Below are 17,064 nucleotides of genomic sequence, written 5' to 3'. Positions count from 1 at the left end.
GGTGGGTGGGGCATTTATCGCTCTCAGAACCTAATGAAGTCAGAAATGACTTAGCTCATTAACTAAGCAATAAGGCTTGAGATCCTGGGAATTATCGTGTGAATAACTCCTGAATAAGCTCTCAGAACCTAATGAAGTCAGAAATGACTTAGTCCATTAACTAAGCAATAAGGCTTGAGATCCCGGGAATTATCGTGTGAATAACTCCTGAATAAGGGCTGATTCACCGTAGGGATGGTTTGGCTGAGCAGCCGGCTCTTGGAAGAGTCTTGGTGGTTCCAAACTTCTTCCTTTTAAGAATGATGGAAGCCACTGTGTTCTTGGGTACCTTCAATGCTGCAGAAATGTATCGGTACCCTTCCCCACGTCTGTGCCTCGACACAATCCTGTCTCGGAGCTCTAGGGACAATTCCTTCCACCTCATGGCTTAGTTTATGCTCTGACATGCACTGTCAACTGTGGAACCTTATATAGACAGACAGGTGTGTGCCTTTTCAAATCATGACCAATCCATTGAATTTACCACAGGTGGACTCCAATCAAGTTGTAGAAACATCTCAAGGATGATCAATGGAAACAGGATGGACCTGAGCTCAATTTCCAGCCTCATAGCAAAGGGTCTGAAAACGTATGTAAATAAGGTATTTTTTAAATATTTTTTTATGAATTAAAAATGATATGTTATCGCTTTGTCATTATGGGGTATTGTGTGTAGATAGATTTTATTTGACTTAATCCATTTTCAGAATAAGGCTGTAACGTAACAAAATGTGGAAAAAAGTAAGGGGTCTGAATACTTTCCGAATGCACTGTAGCTATGCAGGCTAGCTACTTTTCCTTTGCTAGCCAGCCAACTAAATCTATCACACAATCACATCAAGCAGCTGAAATTACAAAAAACTGTCTGCACTTTTGTTTGTTTTACCTTGGATTATATTGCCATTTCTTTGGATATATCCATTATAATGACCCTGATAAATTAATTTGCCTGGCTCAGAGAAGCTGTCATTCTGGTCACATTCATACACATTGCACGGTGGAGGTCACCAAAAAAACGGCAACATTGATCCACAGGTCGGAGAGGCAGACAGCAAGGTTTATACAAACCTCAACTGTTTCAAACCATATGCTAGCCTAGAGGCATTGGGAAATATTGTGTAGACCAGTGATATTTAAAGTGGGGGTCGGGGGGACTGCAGTGGGGATATATATATTCATTATTTAGGAACAAAAAATTATGAGTACAGATTATTGTATGAGACCATATAGAAACGTTTTTGAGAAAGTTAATTAGAAAAAAAGTATTTGACTGGGTAATTGAAGGTTATTTGTTGATGTAAAAAAAAATGTAACGTACCGATTTTAAAGTTGTATTTGGGGTGGGATCACAAGAAATGAATGCAAAAAAATGGGGACCCTAGAAATTCTGTAGGAAAAAATGGTGTCCCTGCTGAAAAGGTTTGAATACCATTGGTCTAGACACATTTTTCCAGGGGAGATGAAGTTTATAAATTGACTGGCTGGGCCGTGGGACAGTGGATGCGCATTTATAAATCTAATGGGAGCGCTAAAAGGCTCTACCAGCAGAATGCTGGGATGGTGGTGCTTCAACTCCCTGCTATTAACCAATTAGCATCCAGGATCCAAACAACCTGTTTTATAACATTGCATTGCCTCCGGTTATTGAAAGACATGTCTAAGACTGGTCTATTCATGTATTCTGTAGGCCTATGTATTTGTTTCGTTTTTTTTTCAGTTATCACTATCTGCCTCTGGTTATTGAAAGACATGTCTAAGACTGGTCTATTCATGTATTCTGCTGGCCTATGTATTTGTTTGGTTTTTTTCAGTTATGACCCTGTTTCTGTCATCACTATCTGTTTTGTTAAAATTTGTTTCCGCACGGATTCAAACCAGGGACCTTTCGCGTGTGACGCGAACGTGATAACCACTACACTACGGAAACTACAAGAAAAAGAGTGGAAGTCATGGAAAATGTTAGGAATGCCCACAAGTCTACCGCCCATAATATCCCAAATAGAGTACCACAGTAGGAGTCATAATACCCATAAGAACTAGCGGTCGAACAGGGAAATGGTTCCAATCGTTTTTCCACCATTCATATTCCCCACAGGGGATTTTAAAAACACTTAAAAAAGGCCTGTGTTTCTTGTTGGCTTACCCTGGCATGTTAACCGTGTAATTCTCTCTAGGACAAGGTGACTTTTAGAAAAAATATTCGCCTGTATTTACCCCCCCAAAATTAAATGCTAATTAACTGCTAATGTGGCTATCATAAAGAACTACAAATGTATTATTTTTAGTGTTTCTAAAATCCCATATGGGAAAAATGAATGGTGGAAAAATGGTTGGAACTATTTCCCTGTTTGACCGCTAGGTTTTATGGGTATTATGACACCTCAACTGTGGGGCTTTTCCCAGTTTTATTTGACAATTTGTATCATGTTAAATATTAGCCACTATCGGGAGCCACTGTCAGTAACAGCCACATACATTTATTTTGGCATACTTTCATTCCGTTGACCTTTCTTTAATCTGTCACATCCTTGTGAATTGTTCCTGAGGGTTGCTAGCATTAGTGAATCATATTAAGCTAAAGTATTGCAATAATTTGGGACATGTAGCCTATTTGAATCATTATGGAACTCAGACCACACATAGCAGGAATTTATTCAGAGCGCCCAAGCTAGCCACCCCAGCAGAGTGCGTTACGCGACTTAAAAGGGTAAGTCTGAATAGCAAATACTGAGAAGTGCGTAGGAAAAGCATGAATTCCTAAATTGGGATCGAGCCCTAAGTGAATAGGCTTACTGTCTAATTTGTTATAATGTGCTTCCGCCCGGTCTCCTTTCGCGTGTTAGGCGAACGTGATAACCGCTACACTACGGAAACTGCATGAGTAGGATACTAAGGGTGTGACTTTGGCTGGGTGGGTGGGTGGGGCATTTATCGCTCTCAGAACCTAATGAAGTCAGAAATGACTTAACTCATTAACTAAGCAATAAGGCTTGAGATCCTGTGAATTATCGTGTGAATAACTCCTGAATAAGGGCTGATTCACCGTAGGGATGGTTTGGCTGAGCAGCCGGCTCTTGGAAGAGTCTTGGTGGTTCCAAACTTCTTCCTTTTAAGAATGATGGAAGCCACTGTGTTCTTGGGTACCTTCAATGCTGCAGAAATGTATCGGTACCCTTCCCCACGTCTGTGCCTCGACACAATCCTGTCTCGGAGCTCTAGGGACAATTCCTTCCACCTCATGGCTTAGTTTATGCTCTGACATGCACTGTCAACTGTGGAACCTTATATAGACAGACAGGTGTGTGCCTTTTCAAATCATGACCAATCCATTGAATTTACCACAGGTGGACTCCAATCAAGTTGTAGAAACATCTCAAGGATGATCAATGGAAACAGGATGGACCTGAGCTCAATTTCCAGCCTCATAGCAAAGGGTCTGAAAACGTATGTAAATAAGGTATTTTTTAAATCTTTTTTAATGAATTAAAAATTATATGTTATCGCTTTGTCATTATGGGGTATTGTGTGAAGATAGATTTTATTTGACTTAATCCATTTTCAGAATAAGGCTGTAACGTAACAAAATGTGGAAAAAAGTAAGGGGTCTGAATACTTTCCAAATGCACTGTAGCTATGCAGGCTAGCTACTTTTCCTTTGCTAGCCAGCCAACTAAATCTATCACACAATCACATCAAGCAGCTGAAATGACAGAAAACTGTCTGCACTTTTGTTTGTTTTACCTTGGATTATATTGCCATTTTTTTGGATATATCCATTATAATGACCCTGATAAATTAATTTGCCTGTCTCAGGGAAGCTGTCATTCTGGTCACATTCATTCACATCGCACGGTGGAGGTCACCAAAAAAACGGCAACATTGATCCACAGGTCGGAGAGGCAGACAGCAAGGTTTAGACAAACCTCAACTGTTTCAAACCATATGCTAGCCTAGGGGCATTGGGAAATATTGTCTAGACCAGTGATATTTAAAGTCGGGGTCGGGGGGACTGCAAGTGGGGATATATATATTCATTATTTAGGAACAAAAAATTAATAGTACAGATTATTGTATGAGACAATATAGAAACGTTTTTGAGAAAGTTAATTAGAAAAAAAGTATTTGATTGGGTAATTGAAGGTTATTTGTTGATGTAAAAAAAAATGTAACGTACCGATTTCAAAGTTGTACTTGGGGTGGGATCACAAGAAATGATTGCAAAAAAATGGGGACCCCAGAAATTCTGTAGGAAAAAATGGTGTCCCTGCTGAAAAGGTTTGAATACCATTGGTCTAGACACATTTTTCCAGGGGAGATGAAGTTTATAAATTGACTGGCTGGGCCGTGGGACAGTGGATGCGCATTTATAAATCTAATGGATCCGCTAACAGGCACTACCCGCAGAATGCTGGGATGGTGGTGCTTCAACTCCCTGCTCTTAACCAATTAGCATCCAGGATCCAAACAACCTGTTTTATAACTTTGCATTGCCTCTGGTTATTGAAAGACATGTCTAAGACTGGTCTATTCATGTATTCTGTAGGCCTATGTATTTGTTTCGTTTTTTTTCAGTTATCACTATCTGCCTCTGGTTATTGAAAGACATGTCTAAGACTGGTCTATTCATGTATTCTGCAGGCCTATGTATTTGTTTCGTTTTTTTCAGTTATGACCCTGTTTCTGTCATCACTATCTGTTTTGTTAAAATTTGTTTCCGCACGGTTTCGAACCGGGGACCTTTCGCGTGTGAGGTGAACGTGATAGCCACTACACTACAGAAACTACAAGAAAAAAAGTGGAAGTCATGGAAAATGTTAGGAATGCCCACAAGTCTACCGCCCATAATATCCCAAATAGAGTACCACAGTAGGAGTCATAATACCCAGAAGAACTAGCGGTCAAACAGGGAAATGGTTCCAATCGTTTTTCCACCATTCATATTCCCCACAGGGGATTTTAAAAACAATTAAAAAAGGCCTGTGTTTCTTGTTGGCTTACCCTGGCATGGTAACCGTGTAATTCTCTCTAGGACAAGGTGACTTTTATAAAAAATATTCGCCTGTATTTACCCCCCCAAAATTAAATGCTAATTAACTGCTAATGTGGCTATCATAAAGAACTACAAATGTATTATTTTAAGTGTTTCTAAAATCCCCTATGGGAAAAATGAATGGTGGAAAAATGGTTGCAACCATTTCCCTGTTTGACCGCTAGGTTTTATGGGTATTATGACACCTCCACTGTGGGGCTTTTCCCAGTTTTATTTGACAATTTGTATCATGTTAAATATTAGCCACTATCGGGAGCCACTGTCAGTAACAGCCACATACATTTATTTTGGCATACTTTCATTCTGTTGACCTTTCTTTAATCTGTCACATCCTTGTGAATTGTTCCTGAGGGTTGCTAGCATTAATGAATCATATTAAGCTAAAGTATTGCAATAATTTGGGACATGTAGCCTTTTTGAATCATTATGGAACTCAGACCACACGTAGCAGGAATTTATTCAGAGCGCCCAAGCTAGCCACCCCAGCAGAGTGCGTTACGCGACTTAAAAGGGTAAGTCTGAATAGCAAATACTGAGAAGTGCGTAGGAAAAGCATGAATTCCTAAATTGGGATCGAGCCCTAAGTGAATAGGCTTACTGTCTAATTTGTTAAAATGTGCTTCCGCCCGGTCTCCTTTCGCGTGTTAGGCGAACGTGATAACCGCTACACTACGGAAACTGCATGAGTAGGATACTAAGGGTGTGACTTTGGCTGGGTGGGTGGGTGGGGCATTTATCGCTCTCAGAACCTAATGAAGTCAGAAATGACTTAGCTCATTAACTAAGCAATAAGGCTTGAGATCCTGGGAATTATCGTGTGAATAACTCCTGAATAAGCTCTCAGAACCTAATGAAGTCAGAAATGACTTAGTCCATTAACTAAGCAATAAGGCTTGAGATCCCGGGAATTATCGTGTGAATAACTCCTGAATAAGGGCTGATTCACCGTAGGGATGGTTTGGCTGAGCAGCCGGCTCTTGGAAGAGTCTTGGTGGTTCCAAACTTGTTCCTTTTAAATATGATGGAAGCCACTGTGTTCTTGGGTACCTTCAATGCTGCAGAAATGTATCGGTACCCTTCCCCACGTCTGTGCCTCGACACAATCCTGTCTCGGAGCTCTAGGGACAATTCCTTCCACCTCATGGCTTAGTTTATGCTCTGACATGCACTGTCAACTGTGGAACCTTATATAGACAGACAGGTGTGTGCCTTTTCAAATCATGACCAATCCATTGAATTTACCACAGGTGGACTCCAATCAAGTTGTAGAAACATCTCAAGGATGATCAATGGAAACAGGATGGACCTGAGCTCAATTTCCAGCCTCATAGCAAAGGGTCTGAAAACGTATGTAAATAAGGTATTTTTTAAATATTTTTTTATGAATTAAAAATGATATGTTATCGCTTTGTCATTATGGGGTATTGTGTGTAGATAGATTTTATTTGACTTAATCCATTTTCAGAATAAGGCTGTAACGTAACAAAATGTGGAAAAAAGTAAGGGGTCTGAATACTTTCCGAATGCACTGTAGCTATGCAGGCTAGCTACTTTTCCTTTGCTAGCCAGCCAACTAAATCTATCACACAATCACATCAAGCAGCTGAAATGACAGAAAACTGTCTGCTCTTTTGTTTGTTTTACCTTGGATTATATTGCCATTTCTTTGGATATATCCATTATAATGACCCTGATCAATTAATTTGCCTGGCTCAGAGAAGCTGTCATTCTGGTCACATTCATACACATCGCACGGTGGAGGTCACCAAAAAAACGGCAACATTGATCCACAGGTCGGAGAGGCAGACAGCAAGGTTTAGACAAACCTCAACTGTTTCAAACCATATGCTAGCCTAGGGGCATTGGGAAATATTGTCTAGACCAGTGATATTTAAAGTGGGGGTCGGGGGGACTGCAGTGGGGATATATATATTCATTATTTAGGAACAAAAAATTAAGAGTACAGATTATTGTATGAGACAATATAGAAACGTTTTTGAGAAAGTTAATTAGAAAAAAAGTATTTGATTGGGTAATTGAAGGTTATTTGTTGATGTAAAAAAAAATGTAACGTACCGATTTTAAAGTTGTATTTGGGGTGGGATCACAAGAAATGATTGCAAAAAAATGGGCACCCCAGAAATTCTGTAGGAAAAAATGGTGTCCCTGCTGAAAAGGTTTGAATACCATTGGTCTAGACACATTTTTCCAGGGGAGATGAAGTTTATAAATTGACTGGCTGGGCCGTGGGACAGTGGATGCGCATTTATAAATCTAATGGAACCGCTAACAGGCACTACACGCAGAATGCTGGGATGGTGGTGCTTCAACTCCCTGCTATTAACCAATTAGCATCCAGGATCCAAACAACCTGTTTAATAACATTGCATTGCCTCTGGTTATTGAAAGACATGTCTAAGACTGGTCTATTCATGTATTCTGTAGGCCTATGTATTTGTTTCGTTTTTTTTCAGTTATCACTATCTGCCTCTGGTTATTGAAAGACATGTCTAAGACTGGTCTATTCATGTATTCTGCAGGCCTATTTATTTGTTTCGTTTTTTTCAGTTATGACCCTGTTTCGGTCATCACTATCTGTTTTGTTAAAATGTGTTTCCGCCCGGTTTCGAACCAGGGACCTTTCGCGTGTGAGGCGAACGTGATAACCACTACACTACAGAAACTACAAGAAAAAGAGTGGAAGTCATGGAAAATGTTAGGAATGCCCACAAGTCTACCGCCCATAATATCCCAAATAGAGTACCACAGTAGGAGTCATAATACCCATAAGAACTAGCGGTCGAACAGGGAAATGGTTCCAATCGTTTTTCCACCATTCATATTCCCCACAGGGGATTTTAAAAACAATTAAAAAAGGCCTGTGTTTCTTGTTGGCTTACCCTGGCATGGTAACCGTGTAATTCTCTCTAGGACAAGGTGACTTTTATAAAAAATATTTGCCTGTATTTACCCCCCCAAAATTAAATGCTAATTAACTGCTAATGTGGCTATCATAAAGAACTACAAATGTATTATTTTAAGTGTTTCTAAAATACCCTATGGGAAAAATGAATGGTGGAAAATGGTTGGAACCATTTCCCTGTTTGACCGCTAGGTTTTATGGGTATTATGACACCTCCACTGTGGGGCTTTTCCCATTTTTATTTGACAATTTGTATCATGTTAAATATTAGCCACTATCGGGAGCCACTGACAGTAACAGCCACATACATTTATTTTGGCATACTTTCATTCCGTTGACCTTTCTTTAATCTGTCACATCCTTGTGAATTGTTCCTGAGGGTTGCTAGCATTAGTGAATCATATTAAGCTAAAGTATTGCAATAATTTGGGACATGTAGCCTATTTGAATTGACAAACCTCAACTGTTTCAAACCATATGCTAGCCTAGGGGCATTGGGAAATATTGTCTAGACCAGTGATATTTAAAGTGGGGGTCGGGGGGACTGCAGTGGGGATATATATATTCATTATTTAGGAACAAAAAATTATGAGTACAGATTATTGTATGAGACAATATAGAAACGTTTTTGAGAAAGTTAATTAGAAAAAAAGTATTTGATTGCGTAATTGAAGGTTATTTTTTGATGTAAAAAAAAATGTAACGTACCGATTTTAAAGTTGTATTTGGGGTGGGATCACAAGAAATGATTGCAAAAAAATGGGGACCCCAGAGATTCTGTAGGAAAAAATGGTGTCCCTGCTGAAAACGTTTGAATACCATTGGTCTAAACACATTTTTCCAGGGGAGATGAAGTTTATAAATTGACTGGCTGGGCCGTGGGACAGTGGATGCGCATTTATAAATCTAATGGAACCGCTAACAGGCACTACCCGCAGAATGCTGGGATGGTGGTGCTTCAACTCCCTGCTATTAACCAATTAGCATCCAGGATCCAAACAACCTGTTTTATAACATTGCATTGCCTCTGGTTATTGAAAGACATGTCTAAGACTGGTCTATTCATGTATTCTGCAGGCCTATGTATTTGTTTCGTTTTTTTCAGTTATGACCCTGTTTCTGTCATCACTATCTGTTTTGTTAAAATTTGTTTCCGCCCGGTTTCAAACCGGGGACCTTTCGCGTGTGAGGCGAACGTGATAACCACTACACTACGGAAACTACAAGAAAAAGAGTGGAAGTCATGGCAAATGTTAGGAATGCCCACAAGTCTACCACCCATAATATCCCAAATAGAGTACCACAGTAGGAGTCATAATACCCATAAGAACTAGCGGTCGAACAGGGTAATGGTTCCAATCGTTTTTCCACCATTCATATTCCCCACAGGGGATTTTAAAAACAATTAAAAAAGGCCTGTGTTTCTTGTTGGCTTACCCTGGCATGGTAACCGTGTAATTCTCTCTAGGACAAGGTGACTTTTATAAAAAATATTCGCCTGTATTTACCCCCCCAAAATTAAATGCTAATTAACTGCTAATGTGGCTATCATAAAGAACTACAAATGTATTATTTTAAGTGTTTCTAAAATCCCCTATGGGAAAAATGAATGGTGGAAAAATGGTTGGAACCATTTCCCTGTTTGACCGCTAGGTTTTATGGGTATTATGACACCTCTACTGTGGGGCTTTTCCCAGTTTTATTTGACAATTTGTATCATGTTAAATATTAGCCACTATCGGGAGCCACTGTCAGTAACAGCCACATACATTTATTTTGGCATACTTTCATTCCGTTGACCTTTCTTTAATCTGTCACATCCTTGTGAATTGTTCCTGAGGGTTGCTAGCATTAGTGAATCATATTAAGCTAAAGTATTGCAATAATTTGGGACATGTAGCCTATTTGAATTGACAAACCTCAACTGTTTCAAACCATATGCTAGCCTAGGGGCATTGGGAAATATTGTCTAGACCAGTGATATTTAAAGTGGGGGTCGGGGGGACTGCAGTGGGGATATATATATTCATTATTTAGGAACAAAAAATTATGAGTACAGATTATTGTATGAGACAATATAGAAACGTTTTTGAGAAAGTTAATTAGAAAAAAGTATTTGATTGGGTAATTGAAGGTTATTTTTTGATGTAAAAAAAAATGTAACGTACCGATTTTAAAGTTGTATTTGGGGTGGGATCACAAGAAATGATTGCAAAAAAATGGGGACCCCAGAGATTCTGTAGGAAAAAATGGTGTCCCTGCTGAAAAGGTTTGAATACCATTGGTCTAAACACATTTTTCCAGGGGAGATGAAGTTTATAAATTGACTGGCTGGGCCGTGGGACAGTGGATGCGCATTTATAAATCTAATGGAACCGCTAACAGGCACTACACGCAGAATGCTGGGATGGTGGTGCTTCAACTCCCTGCTATTAACCAATTAGCATCCAGGATCCAAACAACCTGTTTAATAACATTGCATTGCCTCTGGTTATTGAAAGACATGTCTAAGACTGGTCTATTCATGTATTCTGTAGGCCTATGTATTTGTTTCGTTTTTTTTCAGTTATCACTATCTGCCTCTGGTTATTGAAAGACATGTCTAAGACTGGTCTATTCATGTATTCTGCAGGCCTATTTATTTGTTTCGTTTTTTTCAGTTATGACCCTGTTTCGGTCATCACTATCTGTTTTGTTAAAATTTGTTTCCGCCTGGTTTCGAACCAGGGACCTTTCGCGTGTGAGGCGAACGTGATAACCACTACACCACAGAATCTACAAGAAAAAGAGTGGAAGTCATGGAAAATGTTAGGAATGCCCACAAGTCTACCGCCCATAATATCCCAAATAGAGTACCACAGTAGGAGTCATAATACCCATAAGAACTAGCGGTCGAACAGGGAAATGGTTCCAATCGTTTTTCCACCATTCATATTCCCCACAGGGGATTTTAAAAACAATTAAAAAAGGCCTGTGTTTCTTGTTGGCTTACCCTGGCATGGTAACCGTGTAATTCTCTCTAGGACAAGGTGACTTTTATAAAAAATATTTGCCTGTATTTACCCCCCCAAAATTAAATGCTAATTAACTGCTAATGTGGCTATCATAAAGAACTACAAATGTATTATTTTAAGTGTTTCTAAAATCCCCTATGGGAAAAATGAATGGTGGAAAAATGGTTGGAACTATTTCCCTGTTTGACCGCTAGGTTTTATGGGTATTGTGACACCTCTACTGTGGGGCTTTTCCCAGTTTTATTTGACAATTTGTATCATGTTAAATATTAGCCACTATCGGGAGCCACTGTCAGTAACAGCCACATACATTTATTTTGGCATACTTTCATTCCGTTGACCTTTCTTTAATCTGTCACATCCTTGTGAATTGTTCCTGAGGGTTGCTAGCATTAGTGAATCATATTAAGCTAAAGTATTGCAATAATTTGGGACATGTAGCCTATTTGAATTGACAAACCTCAACTATTTCAAACCATATGCTAGCCTAGGGGCATTGGGAAATATTGTCTAGACCAGTGATATTTAAAGTCGGGGTCGGGGGGACTGCAGTGGGGATATATATATTCATTATTTAGGAACAAAAAATTATGAGTACAGATTATTGTATGAGACAATATAGAAACGTTTTTGAGAAAGTTAATTAGAAAAAAAGTATTTGATTGGGTAATTGAAGGTTATTTGTTGATGTAAAAAAAAATGTAACGTACTGATTTTAAAGTTGTATTTGGGGTGGGATCACAAGAAATGATTGCAAAAAAATGGGGACCCCAGAAATTCTGTAGGAAAACATGGTGTCCCTGCTGAAAAGGTTTGAATACCATTGGTCTAGACACATTTTTCCAGGGGAGATGAAGTTTATAAATTGACTGGCTGGGCCGTGGGACAGTGGATGCGCATTTATAAATCTAATGGAACCGCTAACAGGCACTACCCGCAGAATGCTGGGATGTTGGTGCTTCAACTCCCTGCTATTAACCAATTAGCATCCAGGATCCAAACAACCTGTTTTGTAACATTGCATTGCCTCTGGTTATTGAAAGACATGTCTAAGACTGGTCTTTTCATGTATTCTGTAGGCCTATGTATTTGTTTCGTTTTTTTTCAGTTATCACTATCTGCCTCTGGTCTAAGATTGGTCTATTCATGTATTCTGCAGGCCTATTTATTTGTTTCGTTTTTTTCAGTTATGACCCTGTTTCGGTCATCACTATCTGTTTTGTTAAAATCTGTTTCCGCCCGGTTTCGAACCAGGGACCTTTCGCGTGTGAGGCAAGCGTGATAACCACTACACTACAGAAACTACAAGAAAAAGAGTGGAAGTCATGGAAAATGTTAGGAATGCCCACAAGTCTACCGCCCATAATATCCCAAATAGAGTACCACAGTAGGAGTCATAATACCCATAAGAACTAGCGGTCGAACAGGGAAATGGTTCCAATCGTTTTTCCACCATTCATATTCCCCACAGGGGATTTTAAAAACAATTAAAAAAGGCCTGTGTTTCTTGTTGGCTTACCCTGGCATGGTAACCGTGTAATTCTCTCTAGGACAAGGTGACTTTTATAAAAAATATTTGCCTGTATTTACCCCCCCAAAATTAAATGCTAATTAACTGCTAATGTGGCTATCATAAAGAACTACAAATGTATTATTTTAAGTGTTTCTAAAATACCCTATGGGAAAAATGAATGGTGGAAAATGGTTGGAACCATTTCCCTGTTTGACCGCTAGGTTTTATGGGTATTATGACACCTCCACTGTGGGGCTTTTCCCAGTTTTATTTGACAATTTGTATCATGTTAAATATTAGCCACTATCGGGAGCCACTGTCAGTAACAGCCACATACATTTATTTTGGCATACTTTCATTCCGTTGACCTTTCTTTAATCTGTCACATCCTTGTGAATTGTTCCTGAGGGTTGCTAGCATTAGTGAATCATATTAAGCTAAAGTATTGCAATAATTTGGGACATGTAGCCTATTTGAATTGACAAACCTCAACTGTTTCAAACCATATGCTAGCCTAGGGGCATTGGGAAATATTGTCTAGACCAGTGATATTTAAAGTGGGGGTCGGGGGGACTGCAGTGGGGATATATATATTCATTATTTAGGAACAAAAAATTATGAGTACAGATTATTGTATGAGACAATATAGAAACGTTTTTGAGAAAGTTAATTAGAAAAAAAGTATTTGATTGGGTAATTGAAGGTTATTTTTTGATGTAAAAAAAAATGTAACGTACCGATTTTAAAGTTGTATTTGGGGTGGGATCACAAGAAATGATTGCAAAAAAATGGGGACCCCAGAAATTCTGTAGGAAAAAATGGTGTCCCTGCTGAAAAGGTTTGAATACCATTGGTCTAAACACATTTTTCCAGGGGAGATGAAGTTTATAAATTGACTGGCTGGGCCGTGGGACAGTGGATGCGCATTTATAAATTCTAATGGAACCGCTAACAGGCACTACCCGCAGAATGCTGGGATGGTGGTGCTTCAACTCCCTGCTATTAACCAATTAGCATCCAGGATCCAAACAACCTTTTTTATAACATTGCATTGCCTCCGGTTATTGAAAGACATATCTAAGACTGGTCTATTCATGTATTCTGCAGGCCTATGTATTTGTTTCGTTTTTTTCAGTTATGACCCTGTTTCTGTCATCACTATCTGTTTTGTTAAAATTTGTTTCCTCCCGGTTTCGAACCGGGGACCTTTCGCGTGTGAGGCAAACGTGATAACCACTACACTACGGAAACTACAAGAAAAAGAGTGGAAGTCATGGCAAATGTTAGGAATCCCCACAAGTCTACCACCCATAATATCCCAAATAGAGTACCACAGTAGGAGTCATAATACCCATAAGAACTAGCGGTCGAACAGGGTAATGGTTCCAATCGTTTTTCCACCATTCATATTCCCCACAGGGGATTTTAAAAACAATTAAAAAAGGCCTGTGTTTCTTGTTGGCTTTCCCTGGCATGGTAACCGTGTAATTCTCTATAGGACAAGGTGACTGCATGAGTAGGATACTAAGGGTGTGACTTTGGCTGGGTGGGTGGCTGGGTGGGTGGGGCATTTATCGCTCTCAGAACCTAACGAAGTCAAAAATGACTTAGTCCATTAACTGAGCAATAAGGCTTGAGATCCCGGGAATTATCGTGTGAATAACTCCTGAATAAGGGCTGATTCACCGTAGGGATGGTTTGGCTGAGCAGCCGGCTCTTGGAAGAGTCTTGGTGGTTCCAAACTTCTTCCTTTTAAGAATGATGGAAGCCACTGTGTTCTTGGGTACCTTCAATGCTGCAGAAATGTATCGGTACCCTTCCCCACGTCTGTGCCTCGACAAAATCCTGTCTCGGAGCTCTAGGGACAATTCCTTCCACCTCATGGCTTAGTTTATGCTCTGACATGCACTGTCAACTGTGGAACCTTATATAGACAGACAGGTGTGTGCCTTTTCAAATCATGACCAATCCATTGAATTTACCACAGGTGGACTCCAATCAAGTTGTAGAAACATCTCAAGGATGATCAATGGAAACAGGATTGACCTGAGCTCAATTTCCAGCCTCATAGCAAAGGGTCTGAAAACATATGTAAATAAGGTATTTTTTAAATCTTTTTTTATGAATTAAAAATGATATGTTATCGCTTTGTCATTATGGGGTATTGTGTGTAGATAGATTTTATTTGACTTAATCCATTTTCAGAATAAGGCTGTAACGTAACAAAATGTGGAAAAAAGTAAGGGGTCTGAATACTTTCCGAATGCACTGTAGCTATGCAGGCTAGCTACTTTTCCTTTGCTAGCCAGCCAACTAAATCTATCACACAATCACATCAAGCAGCTGAAATGACAGAAAACTGTCTGCACTTTTGTTTGTTTTACCTTGGATTATATTGCCATTTCTTTGGATATATCCATTATAATGACCCTGATAAATTAATTTGCCTGGCTCAGAGAAGCTGTCATTCTGGTCACATTCATACACATCGCACGGTGGAGGTCACCAAAAATACGGCAACATTGATCCACAGGTCGGAGAGGCAGACAGCAAGGTTTAGACAAACCTCAACTGTTTCAAACCATATGCTAGCCTAGGGGCATTGGGAAATATTGTCTAGACCAGTGATATTTAAAGTCGGGGTCGGGGGGACTGCAGTGGGGATATATATATTCATTATTTAGGAACAAAAAATTATGAGTACAGATTATTGTATGAGACAATATAGAAACGTTTTTGAGAAAGTTAATTAGAAAAAAAGTATTTGATTGGGTAATTGAAGGTTATTTGTTGATGTAAAAAAAAAATGTAACGTACCGATTTTAAAGTTGTATTTGGGGTGGGATCACAATAAATGATTGAAAAAAAATGGGGACCCCAGAAATTCTGTAGGAAAACATGGTGTCCCTGCTGAAAAGGTTTGAATACCATTGGTCTAGACACATTTTTCCAGGGGAGATGAAGTTTATAAATTGACTGACTGGGCCGTGGGACAGTGGATGCGCATTTATAAATCTAATGGAACCGCTAACAGGCACTACCCGCAGAATGCTGGGATGGTGGTGCTTCAACTCCCTGCTATTAACCAATTAGCATCCAGGATCCAAACAACCTGTTTTATAACATTGCATTGCCTCTGGTTATTGAAAGACATGTCTAAGACTGGTCTTTTCATGTATTCTGTAGGCCTATGTATTAGTTTCATTTTTATTTCAGTTATCACTATCTGCCTCTGGTTATTGAAAGACATGTCTAAGACTGGTCTATTCATGTATTCTGCAGGCCTATGTATTTGTTTCGTTTTTTTCAGTTATGATCCTGTTTCTGTCATCACTATCTGTTTAAAAAAAAAAAAAATGCGCTCGGTTTCTAACCGGGGACCTTTCGCGTGTGAGGCAAACTTGATAACCACTACACTACGGAAACTACAAGAAAAAGAGTGGAAGTCATGGAAAATGTTAGGACTGCCCACAAGTCTACCGCCCATAATATCCCAAATAGAGTACCACAGTAGGAGTCATAATACCCATAAGAACTAGCGGTCGAACAGGGAAATGGTTCCAATCGTTTTTCCACCATTCATATTCCCCACAGGGGATTTTAAAAACAATTAAAAAAGGCCTGTGTTTCTTGTTGGCTTACCCTGGCATGGTAACCGTGTAATTCTCTCTAGGACAAGGTGACTTTTATAAAAGATTTTCGCCTGTATTTACCCCCCCAAAATTAAATGCTAATTAACTGCTAACGTGGCGATCATAAAGAACTACAAATGTATTATTTTAAGTGTTTCTAAAATCCCCTAAGGGAAAAATGAATAGTGGAAAAATGGTTGGAACCATTTCCCTGTTTGACCGCTAGGTTTTATGGGTATTATGACACCTCCACTGTGGGGCTTTTCCCAGTTTTATTTGACAATTTGTATCATGTTAAATATTAGCCACTATCGGGAGCCGCTGTCAGTAACAGCCACATACATTTATTTTGGCATACTTTCATTCCGTTGACCTTTCTTTAATCTGTCACATCCTTGTGAATTGTTCCTGAGGGTTGCTAGCATTAGTGAATCATATTAAGCTAAAGTATTGCAATAATTTGGGACATGTAGCCTATTTGAATCATTATGGAACTCAGACCACACGTAGCAGGAATTTATTCAGAGCGCCCAAGCTAGCCACCCCAGCAGAGTGCGTTACGCGACTTAAAAGGGTAAGTCTGAATAGCAAATACTGAGAAGTGCGTAGGAAAAGCATGAATTCCTAAATTGGGATCGAGCCCTAAGTGAATAGGCTTACTGTCTAATTTGTTAAAATGTGTTTCCGCCCGGTCTCGAACCGGGGACCTTTCGCGTGTTAGGCGAACGTGATAACCGCTACACTACAGAAACTGCATGAGTAAGATACTAAGGGTGTGACTTTGGCTGGGTGGGTGGCTGGGTGGGTGGGTGGGGCATTTATCGCTCTCAGAACCTAACGAAGTCAAAAATGACTTAGTCCATTAACTGAGCAATAAGGCTTGAGATCCCGGG

The 17,064-nt window shown here is 39.5% G+C and overlaps 4 non-coding genes across 4 annotated transcripts; all 4 read right to left on the bottom strand.

The window, feature by feature from the left end:
• Positions 1–7,700: 7,700 nt before the first annotated feature.
• trnav-cac (transfer RNA valine (anticodon CAC)) lies at positions 7,701–7,773 on the bottom strand. The gene has a single exon. It is a non-coding gene; the product is annotated as a tRNA-Val (tRNA).
• Positions 7,774–9,160: 1,387 nt separating this feature from the next.
• On the bottom strand, positions 9,161–9,233 carry trnav-cac (transfer RNA valine (anticodon CAC)). The gene has a single exon. It is a non-coding gene; the product is annotated as a tRNA-Val (tRNA).
• Positions 9,234–10,715: 1,482 nt separating this feature from the next.
• On the bottom strand, positions 10,716–10,788 carry trnav-cac (transfer RNA valine (anticodon CAC)). The gene has a single exon. It is a non-coding gene; the product is annotated as a tRNA-Val (tRNA).
• A 6,062-nt stretch (positions 10,789–16,850) lies between these two features.
• trnav-aac (transfer RNA valine (anticodon AAC)) lies at positions 16,851–16,923 on the bottom strand. Its single transcript has one exon. It is a non-coding gene; the product is annotated as a tRNA-Val (tRNA).
• Positions 16,924–17,064: the final 141 nt, after the last annotated feature.

The sequence above is a fragment of the Salmo trutta genome, unplaced genomic scaffold (genome assembly GCF_901001165.1).
Source record: "Salmo trutta unplaced genomic scaffold, fSalTru1.1, whole genome shotgun sequence".
NCBI lineage: Eukaryota > Metazoa > Chordata > Actinopteri > Salmoniformes > Salmonidae > Salmo > Salmo trutta.
Note: the sequence above shows the minus strand (reverse complement) of the source record. Positions and strands in the feature narration are given on the sequence as shown.